This window comes from Phyllobates terribilis, unplaced genomic scaffold, assembly GCF_046119375.1.
Source record: "Phyllobates terribilis strain yellow unplaced genomic scaffold, ASM4611937v1 Scaffold_2__4_contigs__length_985480577, whole genome shotgun sequence".
Taxonomy (NCBI): Eukaryota; Metazoa; Chordata; class Amphibia; order Anura; family Dendrobatidae; genus Phyllobates; species Phyllobates terribilis.
Genome location: NW_027362762.1, coordinates 333,554,742 through 333,572,245, shown reverse-complemented (window position 1 = coordinate 333,572,245; position 17,504 = coordinate 333,554,742). Strand labels below are relative to the sequence as shown.

Genomic DNA, 17,504 nt, shown 5'->3' with positions numbered 1-17,504 from the left:
AAAAGAACACGGTCCCTACAGTCAAACATGGCGGAGGCTCCCTGATGTTTTGGGGTTGCTTTGCTGCCTCTGGCACTGGACTGCTTGACCGTGTGCATGGCATTATGAAGTCTGAAGACTACCAACAAATTTTGCAAGATAATGTAGGTCCCAGTGTGAGAAAGCTGGGTCTCCCTCAGAGGTCATGGGTCTTCCAGCAGGACAATGACCCAAAACACACTTCCAAAAGCACTATAAAATGGTTTGAGAGAAAGCACTGGAGACTTCTAAGGTGGCCAGCAATGAGTCCAGACCTGAATCCCATAGAACACCTGTGGAGAGATCTCAAAATGGCAGTTTGGAGAAGGCACCCTTCAAATATCAGGGACCTGGAGCAGTTTGCCAAAGAAGAATGGTCTACAATTCCAGCAGAGCATTGTAAGAAACTCATTGATGGTTACCGGAAGCGGTTGTTCGCAGTTATTTTGGCTAAAGGTTGTGCAACCAAGTATTAGGCTGAGAGTGCCAATACTTTTGTCTGGCCCATTTTTGGAGTTTTGTGTGAAATGATCAATGATTTGATTTTTGCTTCATTCTCTTTTGTGTTTTTTCCTTGCAAGCAAATTAAATGAAGATAATAATACCAAAGAATTTGTGATTGCAATCATTTTCAGGAAGAAACTGAGTATTATCTGACAAAATTGCAGGGGTGCCAATACTTTTGGCCAGCACTGTATATATATATATATATATATATATATATATATATATATATATATATATATATATATACATACACACTACAGTTCAAAAGTTTGGGGTCACCCAGACAATTTTATGTTTTCCATGAAAACTCATACTTTTATTTATCAAATGAGTTGCAAAATGAATAGAAAATATGGTCCAGACATTGACAAGGTTAGAAATAATGATTTTTATTAGAAAGAATAATTTACTCCATCAAACTTTTCTTTCGTCAAAGAATGCTCCCTTTGCAGCAATTACAGCATTGCAGACCTTGGGCATTCTAGCTGTTAATTTGCTGAGGTAATCTTGAGAAATTTCACCTCTTGCTTCCTGAAGCCCCTCCCACAAGTTGGATTGGCTTGATGGGCACTTTTTACGTACAATACGGTCAAGCTGCTCCCACAACAGCTCAATGGAGTTGAAATCTTTTGACTGCGCTGGCCACTCCATTACAGATAGAATACCAGCTGCCTGCTTCTTCCCTAAATTCTTCATGTATAATTTGGAGGTGTGCTTTGGGTTATTGTCCTGTTGTAGGATGAAATTGGCTCCAATAAAGCGCTGTCCACAGGGTATGGCATGGCATTGCAAAATGGAGTGATAGCCTTCTTTATTCAAAATTTCATTTACCTTGTACAAATCTCCCACTTTACCAGCACCAAAGCAACCCCAGACCATCTCATTACTTCCACCATGCTTGACAGATGGTGTCAGGCTCTCTTCCAACATCTTTTCAGTTGTTCTGCGTCTCACACATGTTCTTTTGTGTGATCCAAACAACTCAAACTTTGATTCGTCTGTCCATAAAACTTTTTTCCAATCTTCCTCTGTCCAATGTCTGTGTTCTTTTGCCCATATTAATCTTTTCCTTTTAATTGCCAGTCTCAGATATGGCTTTTTCTTTTCCACTTTGCCCTGAAGGCCAGCATCCTTGAGTTGCCTCTTCACTATAGACGTTGACACTGGCGCTTTGTATGAACTATTTAATGAAGCTGCCAGTTGAGGAGCTGTGAGGCGTCGATTTCTCAAACTAGAGACTCTAATGTACTTGTCTTGTTGCTCAGTTGTGCAGCGGGGCCTCCCACTTCTCTTTCTACTCTGATTAGAGCCTGTTTGTTCTCTCCTCTGAAGGGAGAAGTATACACCGTTGTAGGAAATCTTAAGTTTCTTGGCAATTTCTTGCATGGAATAGCCTTCATTTCTAAGAACAAGAATAGACTGTCGAGTTTCACATGAAAGTTCTCTTTTTTTGGCCATTTTGAGAGTTTCATAGAACAAACAAATGTAATGCTCCAGATTATCAACTAGCTCAAAAGAAGGTCAATTTTATAGCTTCTCAAATCAGCCAAACCATTTTCAGCTGGGCTAATATGCTTGAGCAAGGGTTTTCTAGGGTTTTCTAAACATCCATTAGCCTTCTTACACAGTTAGCAAACACAATGTACCATTAAAACACTGAAGTGATGGTTGTTGGAATGGGCCTCTATACACCTATGTAGATATTGCAATAAAAACAAGACGTTTGCAGCTAGAATAGTCATTTACCACATTAACAATGTATAGAGTGTATTTCTGACTCATTTAATGTTAGCTTCATTGAAAAAAAATGTGCTTTTCTTTCAAAAATAATGACATTTCTAAATGACCCCAAACTTTTGAACGGTAGTGTATGTATGAATGTGTGTGGGAAAACATGCAAAATCGGCAGTGTATCAAATACTTATTTTCCCCACTATATATGTACAGTACAGACCAAAAGTTTGGACACACCTTCTCATTTAAAGACTTTTCTGTATTTTCATGACTATGAAAATTGTACATTCACACTGAAGGCATCAAAACTATGAATTAACACATGTGGAATTATATACTTAACAAAAAAGTGTGAAACAACTGAAAATATGTCTTATATTCTAGGTTCTTCAAAGTAGCCACCTTTTGCTTTGATTACTGCTTTGCATACTCTTGGCATTCTCTTGATGAGCTTCAAGAGGTAGTCACCGGAAATGGTTTTCACTTCACAGGTGTGCCCTGTCAGGTTTAATAAGTGGGATGTCTTGCCTTATAAATGGGGTTGGGAACATCAGTTGTGTTGTGCAGAAGTCAGGTGGATACACAGCTGATAGTCCTACTGAATAGACTGTTAGAATTTGTATTATGGCAAGAAAAAAGCAGCTAAGTAAAGAAAAACAAGTGGCTATCATTACTTTAAGAAATGAAGGTCAGTCAGTCCGAAAAATTGGGCAAACTTTGAAAGTGTCCCCAAGTGCAGTTGCAAAAACCATCAAGCGCTACAAAGAAACTGGCTCACATGAGGACCACCCCAGGAAAGGAAGACCAAGAGTCACCTCTGCTTCTGAGGATAAGTTTATCCGAGTCACCAGCCTGAGAAATCGCAGGTAAACAGCAGCTCAGATTAGAGACCAGGTCAATGCCACACAGAGTTCTAGCTGCAGACACATCTCTACAACAACTGTTAAGAGGAGACTTTGTGCAGCAGGCCTTCATGGTAAAATAGCTGCTAGGAAACCACTGCTAAGGACAGGCAAGAAGCAGAAGAGACTTGTTTGGGCTAAAGAACACAAGGAATGGACATTAGACCAGTGGAAATCTGTGCTTTGGTCTGATGAGTCCAAATTTGAGATCTTTTGTTCCAACCACTGTGTCTTTGTGCGATGCAGAAAAGGTGAACGGATGGACTCTACACGCCTGGTTCCCACCGTGAAGCATGGAGGAGGAGGTGTGATGGTGTGGGGGTGCTTTGCTGGTGACACTGTTGGGGATTTATTCAAAATTGAAGGCATACTGAACCAGCATGGCTACCACAGCATCTTGCAGCGACATGCTATTCCATCTGTTTGCGTTTAGTTGGACCATCATTTATTTTTCAACAGGACAATGACCACAAACACACCTCCAGGCTGTGGAAGGGCTATTTGACCAAGAAAGAGAGTGATGGGGTGCTACGCCAGATGACCTGGCCTCCACAGTCACCAGACCTGAACCCAATCGAGATGGTTTGGGGTGAGCTGGACCGCAGAGTGAAGGCAAAAGGGCCAACAAGTACTAAGCATCTCTGGGAACTCCTTCAAGATTGTTGGAAGACCATTTCCGGTGACTACCTCTTGAAGCTCATCAAGAGAATGCCATGAGTGTGCAAAGCAGTTATCAAAGCAAAAGGTGGCTACTTTGAAGAACCTAGAATATAAGACATATTTTCAGTTGTTTCACACTTTTCTGTTAAGTACATAATTCCACATGTGTTTATTCATAGTTTTGATGCCTTCAGTGTGAATGTACAATTTTCAAAGTCATGAAAATACAGAAAAGTCTTTAAATGAGAAGGTGTGTCCAAACTTTTGGTCTGTACTGTACATATATAGTGGGGAAAATAAGTATTTGATACACTTCCGATTTTGCATGTTTTCCCTCCTACAAAGAATGGAGAGGTCTGTAATTTTTATCGTAGGTATAGTTCAACTGTGACAGACAGAATCTTAAATAAAATCCAGAAAATCACATTGTATGATTTTTACATAATTAATTTCCATTTTATTGCATGAAATAAGTATTTGATACAATAGAAAAATAGAACTTAATTTTTGGTGCAGAAACCTTTGTTTGCAATTACAGAGGTTAGACGATTCTTGTAGTTCTTGGCCAAGTTTGCACACTACAGCAGGGATTTTGGCCCATTCCTCCATACTGATCTTCTCCTGATCTTTCAGGTTTCGGGGCTGTCGCTGGGCAACATTGAGTTTCTTAAAGAAAAACTAACAGGTCCATGAGAGCCAGAATTCTTGCTGGTTAGTAGGTGATCAAATACTTATTTCATGCAATAAAATACAATTTAATTATTTAAAAATCATACAATGTGATTTTCTATTTTTTATTTTTAGATTCTGTCTCTTACAGTTGAAGTGTACCTACGATAAAAATTTCAGACCTTTCCATTCTTTGTAGGTGGGAAAACTTGCAAAATATACAGTATATTAAATACGTTTTTTCCCCACTGTATCTTCTATTAAGCCTGAGCGCACATGATTCCCCACTGTATATACTGTATATACTCCATGCATTGGATTCAGAGGTGTATATACCAAATGCTCACTGTGAGTTCCTCAATAACGAGCCTAGTAGAGAAAACTGCTGCGGCCTCATCCATCACTCATCAAGATATAACCCCTTTGAAATGATTTAATAATAAATTAAAATTTACAGTGCATAACAGTAGCAATTTTATATCCCGACTGAAAAAAGCATGTTCATTTGTAATCATCTTATTGTATATTATTTATTCCCTGAATGACCATTTATAATCCTGTCTCATTTGGTTATTTTTATTTCCTAAGGACACTGACAGCGTATATCTTCATATAGCATAATACCATACAGTGTATGCTGTCTTGCAATTCATAAACAGAGCAATAAACTTTATTGCACTTTCCCATTTGGGAAACATTTTCTGTTCTATCTTTGTACAGGCAATAAATTATATTTGCCATTGCTACATTGTTCTAAGAACAGATACATATTATGCTATAGCTGTGGGAGCTCCTTGGAAGTTTGTCAAGCAAAACAAGCAGAAAATATAGCTTCTCTCTTCCATGACTATCTTTTATTAGTTTTGGACAGTAGGTTTTGTTGATTCACTGTCATCACTTTTCTTTTATCAGTGGAGGTGAAGGAAAAGCATTCATGGAGTTCAGTCAAGTTTCCACTTGACTTCACTTTGACAAACACAGAAAAAGTTTGATGATATGCTGTACGGCAGCAAATTTTCACATATAATCACTAATTTAAGCATGCTGATGTTTATCAATAGAAAATTTGGGTAGACTATTTTTTTTTAACAGACAACAGCTTGTTAATAGAAAAATGCATTTGAGCATCATTACCAATGAGTGGTCTGTACATCTGTAGCATTTTAAACATCAAAGAATGTGAGTACTTTGTTTTCTCCTAAAAGCGTTTCAACTCTGCTATACACAAACCTTGACAAGTGCACATAGCAACTGAGACAAAAAACTATTACTATATCCTCTTGATAGCTACCTTCGGTGAAAGCTAAGGAACGAGATAAAGAAGAAAGCATTCCAACGATAATATTCTATTGGAGAGCTTGAACGAACAATATGACCAAAAAAAAATGCATAGAGCAAAAAGCACTTTACAGAATGATCTTATGTGGGTAATATAATATAATGCACAGCAAGACTTGTATATGTTAACCATCTACAGTGTATGACTACAATTTTACTGACATTTCTTTATTTTGGAGATTAGTTATCAAAGTGAGTTGTTAAGAATATCAGTAATATAATAACTCATTTTTCTTCTAAAAGGTTGCAACCACACAGTACGGCTGTCCATGCGATTAAAACTACACTCCCCTACAGCTAGACAATGGCCACATGATTATTTTTCACTATTGTGCAGCCATTAGCCAACGGTAGGTCAACAAGTTTTGGCCATGCAGTCAACCGCACCTTTAATAAAATTGCACACATATCTCATGAAGCCACCTTAAAACTTTAGAGGCTCAGTATATTGAAACCCACAATTTTTAAGAAGGAATTCAGATGCTTCCGATATTGATGAGGAAGTTTCTAGGATTGAAAATCAGCTGAATTTTTCTGAATATGGTAATTTCAGTTAACTAAAAACTTTCTGCAACAAAATGTACATTATGTGAAGTCACTCTAAAGGTTAAAGGAGCCCTAAACATAAATGAGTACATGGTCTCTCCAACTAAGGTTTGAAAAAAAATAATGTTAAGACTTTGATCACATCATAAAGAATTTTTTAATTTGTAAACTTTAGACACACTCTGCATACTCATCCATCTATAAGAATTGAAGATATGTCTTCCTTAAATTAATCACTTGCTCTAAGCTCATTTGGCTAGAGCTTCTTTCCTTAGTGTATCCAATTTGCGCTGTTTTTGCATTCGCTTTGAATTGATTTACTCTGTTCAACACCAAATAATATTATGGCACTTTATAACTTAAAGCAGCACTCCAGCATTTTTGTTTTTTTTCAGCACTGGGGTGGCACTTTAAATGTAAGTCCCCTTCCCCCAGTCATATATTCACCCTCCGGCGTCTTCACCGTTTTTCTGCACCGGTTCGGTCCCAAACGCCATCTTGTTACTGCAGCTTCTGAGTGGCCGGAATTCAGAAGCTATGTCACAAGCTCTCAATGCATGTCTATGAGAGCCAGAACGAGGCCAGAATGAGGCTCTCATAAACTTTTATTGAAAAGTGATCTCCCTGCTGCTCCATGAAACTCTGGAGCTGACAGCAGGTCACTTTTTGCCAGAGACTGATGGGAGTGACGCTGGAAAACGATGAAGGTGGCAGCAGGTGAGTATCAGACAGGATGCAAAGGAATTACATTTAAATCACCACTCCAGCAAAGCAAGTGCTTTAATATTAGTATAAATCTAACATCCTGTGTAACCATAGACATACAGTAATGGTCGAAAGTGTTGGCACCTTTGTGTCAATAATTTCTGCCAGGACTGTATACTATTTGTAATGTAGTCAGAAATATCGGCCCCTGTTCATCACAGATATTATATTAAAAAACTTGTGTAAAAAGATTTTGTAAAGATGCAAAATTTTGCACAAAGCTCTGCAAGAATTTTTAAACTTTTGTCATTTCCATGCCATTTTTGCATAGGTTTGACAGTGGGAGAGCTGGACTGGACAGGAGTGTAATGGGGCATGCTCATCTAAACCCCTGCTCATCGAATTCATGTTGAGTGGTGGATTTCATTATGCCAGGAATCTTACTCAAATCCCTGTCTGCAGTAAGATTTGCACCTCGCCTGATTCATTAAAAGTTGTGTGACTTTAAATGAATCAGGCACCTCGCACCTCACCCTGTGCTTTTATCAAACCCAGCTTGGAAAACACAGGTCTTGATGAATAGATTCCATGGTGTCTAACAGGGCTGGACTGCCCATGTGACATTACTGGCAATTGCCGGATGGGCCAATTCCTGCTGTGAGCTGCTCATTCTCCTGACTCACCTTTGATATGATCAGTAACAACAGGTTTGAGGAGCTCAGGAGCAGCAGAAAGAGGTGAAAGCCTCTCTTACTCTGTAGCAGCAGCAGAACTCTCCACCAGTGGACCAGGGAGCCGGCAGTGGGGACGACGGGAGGACTAAACTAAAGGTGCAGGTGTTTACCTTGTTTCAGTGTTGGTAAGTGAGGGAGGTTAAATAGAAATGCACACAAGCTTATATGTAGCAGCTTTTACAATGAAGGGATAGGGGGATTCAGGGTTGCAGTGGTCTTTCAGAAGCAACACCAGTGTTCAGGGAATAGTATAGAGCTGTGTGAGCAGTGTGCTGAAGTCTATTTGTAATAAGCCACGGTGATGTAAATATCCTGCACTGCTGGATAAATGACAACCCACAATGGACAATGAAATGTTGGTTTAATGTCAATGCGTTTCAGAGTCACTCTGACTCCTTCTTCCACATGTTCCTAGCCTATGAATTGAAACGCATTGATATTAAACCAACATTTAATTGTTCATTGTGGGTTGTCATTTATCCAGCAGCGCCGGATACTTCCATCGCCCGTGGCATATTTCATTATAATCCCAGGGAGCTGCAGTAGCTGGAAGCTTTGTATTTTTAGTGGTTGGATCATACACAACCTTATAAGGTGAGCATTATTACCTTTTGATCTTCTTTTATTACTTGCATGAGACCCTATTGCGCTTTTGCATCTTTTAACGAAGTCTATATGTTCCAAGCTCAGTTCTGTTTTACTGACATTACTTTCATTCAAATCTCTCTGGCAAAAGAGGTGGAAATTGTGAATGCTTATACAGTAATGTGAGCAGAGGCGTGTGTGTGTAAGGAGCATAAAATGCATATAGAATTATCTGAATGTGTATAATATGAAGCCAGTAGAACTGTGTATAGGGTGTGAGGCAGTGACCGGGATCATATACGAGGGACGTTATATATCCCCCAGAATGTGTACAAAGACCTATTAAATCCATTGGAGTGCATTGCAGTCACAAACTCACCTGCGGCTGCAATGCAGGAATGAAGGTGAGCAATGACCTGGTCAGGCTATCTGGCTAAGGCAGATTAGTAAAACCCGGCAGGGCCTTCATTTCTTGGAGGAGGCTACAGAAAGGCAGTGGGACGGCCTCCTCCCTCCAACCCGGGTTTTCCAGTGGCTCTTGCCACAAGTCCTTTAAAAACCCTGCATTAAGGAGTAGTGTTGTTCAGTATTGGGACCTGCTAGAAACATAGCAGGAAAGCTGGTGGGCCTGTGTGTAGCTGAACCTATGCCTGGGAAGGCTCTGCACCCATCAGGCTCTGAGCGGCCCAGCGCGGCCATTGCCCAAGGCAACCGTTGTTTAAGGACTCATGTTAACCCGGCTGCAAACCGGAGGACTTTTCTGTTTACCCGTGAGTTGCTGAATAAAAGCTGTTTATTTTGGACTTGCTTGGGTCACTGCCTCAGTTACTGCATGGTGTGAACACCGCCGCCTTACAGCTTGGTGGAGAATGCGGGCATTGTAACTGATTGTACCCCGCCGGCAGCTGCATGACCACAATCCGGCCTGCCATCTTCCAGCCCCACCCCGTGAACAAAATGGAGGAGCTGTTAAAGCAGCTGGTACTCACTCAGCAGCAGCAGCTGCAGTCTCAGCGGCAACAGCAGGAGCAGCACCAGAGTCTCTAACGGCAACAGCAGGAGCAGAACCTGAGTCTCCAGCGGCAACAGCAGGAGCATAATCAGCAGCAGCTACTGTACCAGCAGCAGCAAAAAACAAATGAACTGTTGCTGCAACAGATTGCTGCCCTGCGGGAAATGGCCACAACACCGATTGACGTCGAGAAACCTGGGACAAGGTTCGATCAGCGTTGAGGAAGATGGGACCGGAGGACGATGTGGAAGCCTTCCTGACCATCTACGAATGCACAGCAGAGTGGGAAAACCTACCAGCCGGCCAGTGGGTGGAAGTGGTGGCTCCGTTTTTGATCGGTGATGCCCAGAAGGCCTACTTCGACCTCAGTCAGGAGGATGCCCAGGTCTACCAGAGGCTCAAAGGTGAGATGCTTGCCCAGCTGGGAGTCAATACGTACGTGAGGGCTCAGCGCGTGTTTTCATGGGCCTTTGTGGAGACCCGACCTGCCCGGTTTCAGGCTTATAACCTTTTTCAGCTGGTCAAGAGGTGGCTCCAGCCTGAGTCTCCAGCCCAGAAGGTGGAGAGGGTGGTGGTCAACTGGCTGGTGAGGACTCTGCCGGCCGCTATCCAACGTTGGGTGGGGCAAGGAGACCCGGCGCCCTCGACCAGGTGGTCAACCTGATCGAGCGCTACTCGGCCACTCAGAACTTTATCCTGGACTCTGCCCCCTCCTGGCTGTCACGCCAATCCCTGCCAACCCAGGAACCGGGAAGGGGGTCGCGTCCCTCTGCTAAGGACAATCAGCACCATACCCGTGCTGAAGGGGTACCCCGGAGTGAGAGTAGCAGGAAACTGGTTCCCTCCCAAATGGTCATAAGAACTAACAGTATCCCCACCATTAGGTGTTGGCGGTGTCAGTGGACGGGACATGTGGTTAATAACTGCCCCCTGAGGATGGAGCCCATGGACTCTGGGTATAACTGCCAGGTCTCAAGGTCTCAATGTACGCCCAGACCGTCTGCACTGCGAATGCCGACCCCTCGGACAGTGAACCCCAACTGTGCCAGGTATTGGTTAATGGGTACCCCACGGAGGCCCTCCTAGACTCGGGGAGCCTAGTGACTTTAGTACATGGGTCACTGGTGGCAGAAGACAACCCCAGTCGGAGTTGTGTGTATCCATGGGGACCTCCGAGAGTACCCAACCGCAGAGGTAGTTTGTCCACACCATGTGGCAACATAAATCATGTGGTGGGGTGGTAAAAACTCTTCCCTATGGGACTGTGTTGGGAAGAGACTTGCCCCTGTTCTGGACTCCGTGGAAAAACAAAATCCACTCTCCCCCGGTAAAATTTATTACAGGCGCTGTACCCAACAAACCCGAGTCAGGGGTACCTGCCATAGGGGTGTCAAACCTAGGGACAAAGTGTGACCCCGATAGATCTCCCCTAGAGGTGTTGGCAGGAGAGGTCGAGGAGACCCCATCGATCCTCGAGCTGGAAGTGTCCCTGGGCACATTTGGGACAGCTCAGCTACAGGATCGCACCCTGACTCGGGCCCGTGAAAGGGTGTTAGAGGTAAGTGGCATAGCTCAACAGCCCGGTGCAGATACTGTATTTCCACACATTTTACTCAACGGTGAGTTGCTCTATAGGGTAGATAAAATCAGGGACGAGGTCATGGAACAGTTAGTGGTACCTCAGTCGTACCATCGGGCAGTTCTGGAGATGGCACACACACCTGCTGGGTGGACACTTAGGGGTTAAAAAGACACAAGAACGTATCTTGCAGCGGTTATTTTGGCCTGGGATTAACACGGAGGTCCAAAAGTACTGCAAATCTTGCCCCGAATGTCAACTGACCCTACCCTCTGCCAGTTTCCGTAGCCCATTGGTACCTCTGCCAGTGATAGAGGTACATTTTGAGCTGATTGCAATGGACTTGGTAGGGCCTATTGTAAAATCCGCTCGTGGCCAACAACATATACTTGTACAGTGGTGGCTAAAAGTATTGGCACCCATGCAATTCTGTCAGATAATACTCAGTTTCTTCCTGAAAATGATTGCAATCACAAATTCTTTGGTATTATTATCTTCATTTAATTTGTCTTCAATGAAAAAACGCCCAGGCAGCCCAGAGGCACATATATAATAAAAGAGCCACGGTCAGGTCTTTTAACAAGGGCAATCGGGTGTTAGTACTGGTACCCACAGCCGAGAGTAAGCTCATGGCCCAGTGGCAAGGGCCATATGAGGTTTGAGAAAAGGTGGGGGAGGTAAATTACCGGGTGTATCAGCCCGGGAGGAGGAAACCTGAGCAGCTTTATCATGTAAACCTGCTAAAACCTTGGAAAGATCGAGAGTGTTTAGTTACACACGTCACTTTGGGCATATCGCCAGAGAGTTCTCTACCTTCAGCCAGGGAGAGGTCAGGATAAGTGATGCTCTCACTAAACAGCAGCGATGGGAGGCTCGCTCGCTGGTGCAGCCGAATACCGACGTGTTCTCAGAGCTACCGGGTAGGACTACAGTTCTCCAACATGACATTGTCACCGAACCTGGGGATAGGGTGCGAATGATACTGTACCGGGTACCCGAAGCCCAGAGGCAAGCCATCACAGCTGAGGTAAAACAAATGCTCCAGTTAGGCGTCATCGAGGAATCACTGAGTGAGTGGGCAAGCCCTATCGTACTGATTCTGAAACCAGACGGATCGTTAGGCTTCTGTAAAGATTTCTGGAAATTAAATGAAGTGTCAAAGTTTGACCTTTATCCAATGCCCAGGGTGGGTGAGCTCATTGAGAGACTGGGGCAGGCCCAGTACTTTACCATGTTCGATCTCACCAAGGGTTACTGGCAGGTACCTCTCACGAAGTCGGCGAAGGAAAAGACCACCTTCATAACTCCGGAGGGTCTATATCACTATGAACTTACCTTTTGCGTTAGATGGGGCCCCGGCTACATTCCAGAGGTTGATGGACATAGTGCTCAAGACTCATCAGGAGTACGTGTCCGCGTACCTAGATGATATTATCATCTTTAGCACTGACTGGCATACGCATCTATCCCAGGTACAAGCGGTGCTGGATTCTCTCAGAGCCACGGGGTTAACGGTAAACCCCCAAAAATGTGCAATAGGGCTAGAGGAAGCCCGATATTTGGGGTATGTAATTGGACGAGGAGTTATCAAGCCCCAAATCAATAAAGTTGAGGCCATAAAAAACTGGCCTAAACCTTCAAGTACAATGCAGGTGAGGGCGTTCCTTGGCATCCTTGGGTATTACCGCCGGTTTATACCTAATTTTGCCGGGAGAACGGCGGCCCTGACCGATCTCTTGAAAGGGAAAAAATCGGTAATGGTTCGGTGGAACCCACTGGCAGAAGAAGAGTTTCAGTCCATGAAGTTGGCTCTGTGTGGACAGCCGGTCCTCATCAGCCCCAACTTCAAGGAAACCTTCATTGCACAGACAGATGCCTCGGAAGGAGGCCTAGGGGTGGTATTATCACAAAAAGTAAATGGTGAAGAGCACCCGGTCACCTACTTGAGTAGAAAACTTGTCCCGACAGAGAAAAACTATAGCGTGGTAGAGAAGGACGTTATTACTTACTATGTTATTATTTACTCGGGCGTCAGTTCCGCTTGGTGACGGACAACTCACCCTTGGTATGGATGAGGAATGCCAAGGAGAGGAATACGCGAGTCACCAGGTGGTTCCTGTCACTGCAAAATTTTGGTTTCTCTGTAGAACATCGCCCTGGGAAGTAGCAGGAAAACACGGATGCCCTGTCCCGGGCACCCTGTATGGTGTCAAATGTTCAACCCCACAAGTTTGAACAGAGGGGGGGATATGTGAGGCAGTGACCGGGATTGTATACAAGGGACGTTAAATATCCCCCAGAATGTGTACAGAGACCTATTAAATCCATTGGAGTGCATTGCAGTCACAAACTCACCTGCGGCTGCAATGCAGGAATGAAGGTGAGCATTGACCTGTCTAAAGCAAATTAGTAAAACCCGGCAGGGCCTTCATTTCTTGGAGAAGGCTACAGGAAGGCAATGGGACGGCCTCCTCCCTCCAACCCGGGTTTTCCAGTGGCTCTTGCCACAAGTCCTTTAAAAACCCTGCATTAAGGAATAGTGTTGTTAAGTATAGGGACCTGCTAGAAACATAGCAGGAAAGCTCAGCGGGCCTGTGTGTAACTGAACCCACGCCTGGGAAGGCTCTGCACCCGTCAGGCTCTGAGCTGCCCGGTGCAGACGTTGCCCACGGCAACCGTTGTTTATGGACTCATGTTAACCCGGTTGCAAACCGGAGGACTTTTCTGTTTACCCGTGAGTTGCTGAATAAAAGCTGCTTATGTTGGACTTGCTTGGGTCACTGCCTCAGTTACTGCACGGTGTGAACACCGCCGCCTTACAAGGGATAGCCCAGCCTGTAAACATCACTGTATGCATATTACACACAGCTCTGCTATGTACAGGTTACGGCCAATACACATGCAGATAGTTCTAATTACTGTATATATTATATAATGTATACATACATACATTATATGCGCCTTACACAATACACACACACCTCTGCTATGCACAGGTTACATTCACTCACACCCTGCTTCCTATACACATAGAGATAATTACAATATCTATACACATTACTGTATTTGCATTCCCAATTTTCACCTCTTTTCCCAACAGAGGCTTGAATGAAAGTAATGACAGAAGAGCTGAGATTGAAATATATATAATCCTAAAGGGGTTGTCTGGGCTAAAGTGAAAAGTCTGCAGTTACTTTACGTGACTGCAAATTGCCCGATCATTGCAGTGTGCAATGTGCATATGACGCTTTTCCTTGTGTGGGTAGGCGACCACAGGATCACATGTATGTGATTTGCAAACTTGTGTTCATGTGACGAAACATGTGTTCAGGCTTCTCTTAAATTTCATTCATGTGGTCACATGACTGCCAATCCGCATGGAGAATACATAGGAATCATCTTCACAGCACACACTGTTATAATTTGGCAGTCTACAGGCACCTAGAGTGAGTGCAGACTTTTCATTTCAGCCTGGACAGTTCCTTTAACCTTGCTGTTCTGTTCGTATTGACTATACACTTATAATATTAAAGGTATTGGCTATACACTTATACTATTAAAGTCTGTTAATTTTGCCATTTAGCTAATCTAAGCGTATTATTTGAACATCAGTTGCATTTATATATCTGTATGTGAACATGGTTGGTCAAAAACAAATGAAAAATGAAAATCAAAACTCCAGTTTGCTTAATTTTCTTTAGAAAAAAGGTTGTACAGGTTCACTTATTGCAATATTCAGGCATTCTTACATTCTGCACAGAAATAACACATGTGCTTTACATGAATATTTACTGGTTATAGGAAGTTTTGCCCCAACAGTAGTTCGCCCCCCAGCAATTTGCCCCCATCAGTTCGCCCCCTGGTACATTTCGCCCCCGCACATTTCGCCCCCGCACATTTCGCCCCCGGACCGGGGCGAACTGGGGGTGATATGTGCGGGGGTGAAATGTGCGGGAGAAAAACATCCTGGGGGCCAAATGCTGGGGACGAAATGTGCGGGGGCAAGTTGTACCCGGGGGCAAATTGCTGGGGGCGAACTGCTGGGGGCGAAACATCCACTTCCCATATTTACTACAACTAGAACATGTAATATTTGTTTTATCACATGAAGATGGACAAATGCTGCATCTTTTCCTTTTTAGGCTTTTTCCAGTGCTGGTGGAGGCCGTGGGTTCGCTTTGTTGAGTATGATGCTGAATACAGTTTACTTTGGCTGCTGCTCCTTCACTTCAGGGTTTTAAGTTTCTTCCTAAAATAGATGACATAACAAGTGACTTTCCTAATTCTTCCAGAAAGAGTCTTAATTTATGCAATTTATTGGCATTCCAATCAGGGTTTATTTCACGCCATAAAACAAATGCATTGCAGACAGATAAATCAAGAATGTTATAAAATAAAACTATTGGCCACTAATTGGTTTTGCATCTGATTGTGTATGTAGCCATTAGTTGATCTAGTGTATCAACTGCCCCTTTGGTGGCATTTTAATCTAATATCATCTGCAACTTTTTGTCATCTTGACTTATTACTGCATTGTCATGGTGCATCATGCTCATCAGAATGACCTCTTTGTTTTTTTGGGGAATGTAAGAAACCACTGTCGTATCTCTAGTAAAGTAAAACATTGAATTATTTACATCTCTATTACCAAGGATACCTTGCGGCAGCTCAGGATTACTTTTTCTTACAGTATTGTAAGTCTTCGTTTTAGCAACAGCTGCCTCAGTTGGTGTGATTTAAAAAAGTTGTCACAGGTTACCTCAGAATACCACAAGTTGTTCATCCACACTGGCATTTCCACCAGTATTGTATAATTTTGGAAGAATCTCTATCCATTTATGCCAAACTTCTCTAATAGTGGCTAGTTATTAGAGAATTACCTGATGTTAACAGAGGACAATTTTCCTGTTGGATATCTTCTTCATAATCTGAGGCTTTGGCAAGCTTTTCCAATTCAGCTTCACTCAATGTACATCTTTGCCACATATTTATACAACTTTTGAAATAATGGACACTCAGTGAAACAGACCTGTACTCCAAAGCCCATCCATCTGCAGTAACTTACAAATGTAATGAGCGCACTTACCGGCAGGAACTGAAGAAATCGATAAATAATAGTAGATGCAATAGATAATCCACAATGATACTATAAATCGTTTGTGACTGAAAATATGGTGGGAGATCTGTTGAAAACTCTATCGAATAGTGCATATGTAACAATCATTATGTCATACAAAAGAAGTTAAAATAACAAAAAACACTCATAATAACAACACCTATCCATAAACAAACTCACCTAACCACGATTTGAAGATCCTCATAATAAATAATCTGCAGATTCACAAACTTTTTTTCAGGTCAAATAGACCCGAACAGTACAGCAAGTTTAATATATTCAGCCACTACTTACAGGATGAGACATGCTAACAAAATCAAATTCAGGCTCCTGTCACTGAGCTTGATAAAAATGCTGAACAGAATAGCATAATATGCTGCACTATCTTGTTCTGTAAAATGCCTGGCCCCATGATGGAAGCTCAACTAACCACATTATTGTCTATGGGGTTCAATCGTGCCACTGGAGTTTGACTTGTACCGACAAGATCCACAACAACTGAGTAAAAATCAGCAGTGTTAAAAGAGCATTACCAAATGATTTTTGGCAAATTGAATCCATGCCCCCCAAAATGCACTCCCCTTTTTTTACCCACATAGTCTTGCCTGGTATTTTTGATTGCTAAAGATGTCAAACTAGGTGGCAGGAAGAAGTGGAGGTAGAGGTACTTTGGGACTGCAGGTAGAGAGGAGCCCACCCAAGACTTGGCAGGAGTTAGACATGCTCTGCATCTAATGACTCCTTTAGATGGGCCACTCCTGGTCATTAAATGATTACAGATCAGCTATGTACAAGTTGAGCAGCAGTCGTTAACTGGCTGTTCATACAGACTGACCACACTTGAATGTGCACAGAATATTGTTTATTCCATCATTATGTGTAAGTAGAATGTGATGTTTTTGGCAGCCCATGTCCTGGTTACAGAGAGCAATGTGCTGCCAAGAATGAGGATTTTTAAGCCGTTTAAAAATCATTGCAACGATTGAGCTTTTGGCTAATTTCTTGAGTGATCGCTGGCCTGTTTAGAGAGGCGATAGTCTTGAATGTGTATTCCAACAAATGTTCATTTTCCAATTAGTTTTCAAATTGGGCCATAATTTAGTGTCTGTTTGCTATGCTAGTCAGCAGCATATGCCATTTTCACTGTGCCGATGACTTGTAGTTTCACTATCTTGAAAGGTATAATAGCAGAAGTGGGCCTGTGTGCTTCAAATGCCAGGTCTGAATTTTGGTCCCAGTCTGGCCCTGGAGTCTAACCTGCAAATTCCTCTATATTTCTCCATCACTGTGAATAATTTCTGAAATGTATTACTTTTATTGGCATGTTTTCTATGAAGCAAGCCTCTCCCAGTGTGAGGTTTAGCTTTTTGCTACTTTTTTTTTATATAAGTGTCAACCT

The 17,504-nt window shown here is 42.7% G+C and overlaps 1 protein-coding gene and 1 long non-coding RNA gene across 4 annotated transcripts in view; one reads left to right on the top strand and one right to left on the bottom strand.

Annotated features, from left to right (window-relative positions):
- The window catches only part of GABRG3 (gamma-aminobutyric acid type A receptor subunit gamma3), a 1,111,975-nt gene that overhangs the window by 901,916 nt on the left and 192,555 nt on the right, over positions 1-17,504 (top strand). The window lies entirely within an intron of this gene.
- Positions 8,234-17,504, bottom strand: part of LOC141208213 (uncharacterized) — a 260,979-nt gene continuing 251,708 nt past the window's right edge. Inside the window, exon 3 of the long non-coding RNA XR_012278454.1 lies at positions 8,234-15,238. This is a non-coding gene — a long non-coding RNA (uncharacterized lncRNA). The remainder of the gene's footprint in view (positions 15,239-17,504) is intronic.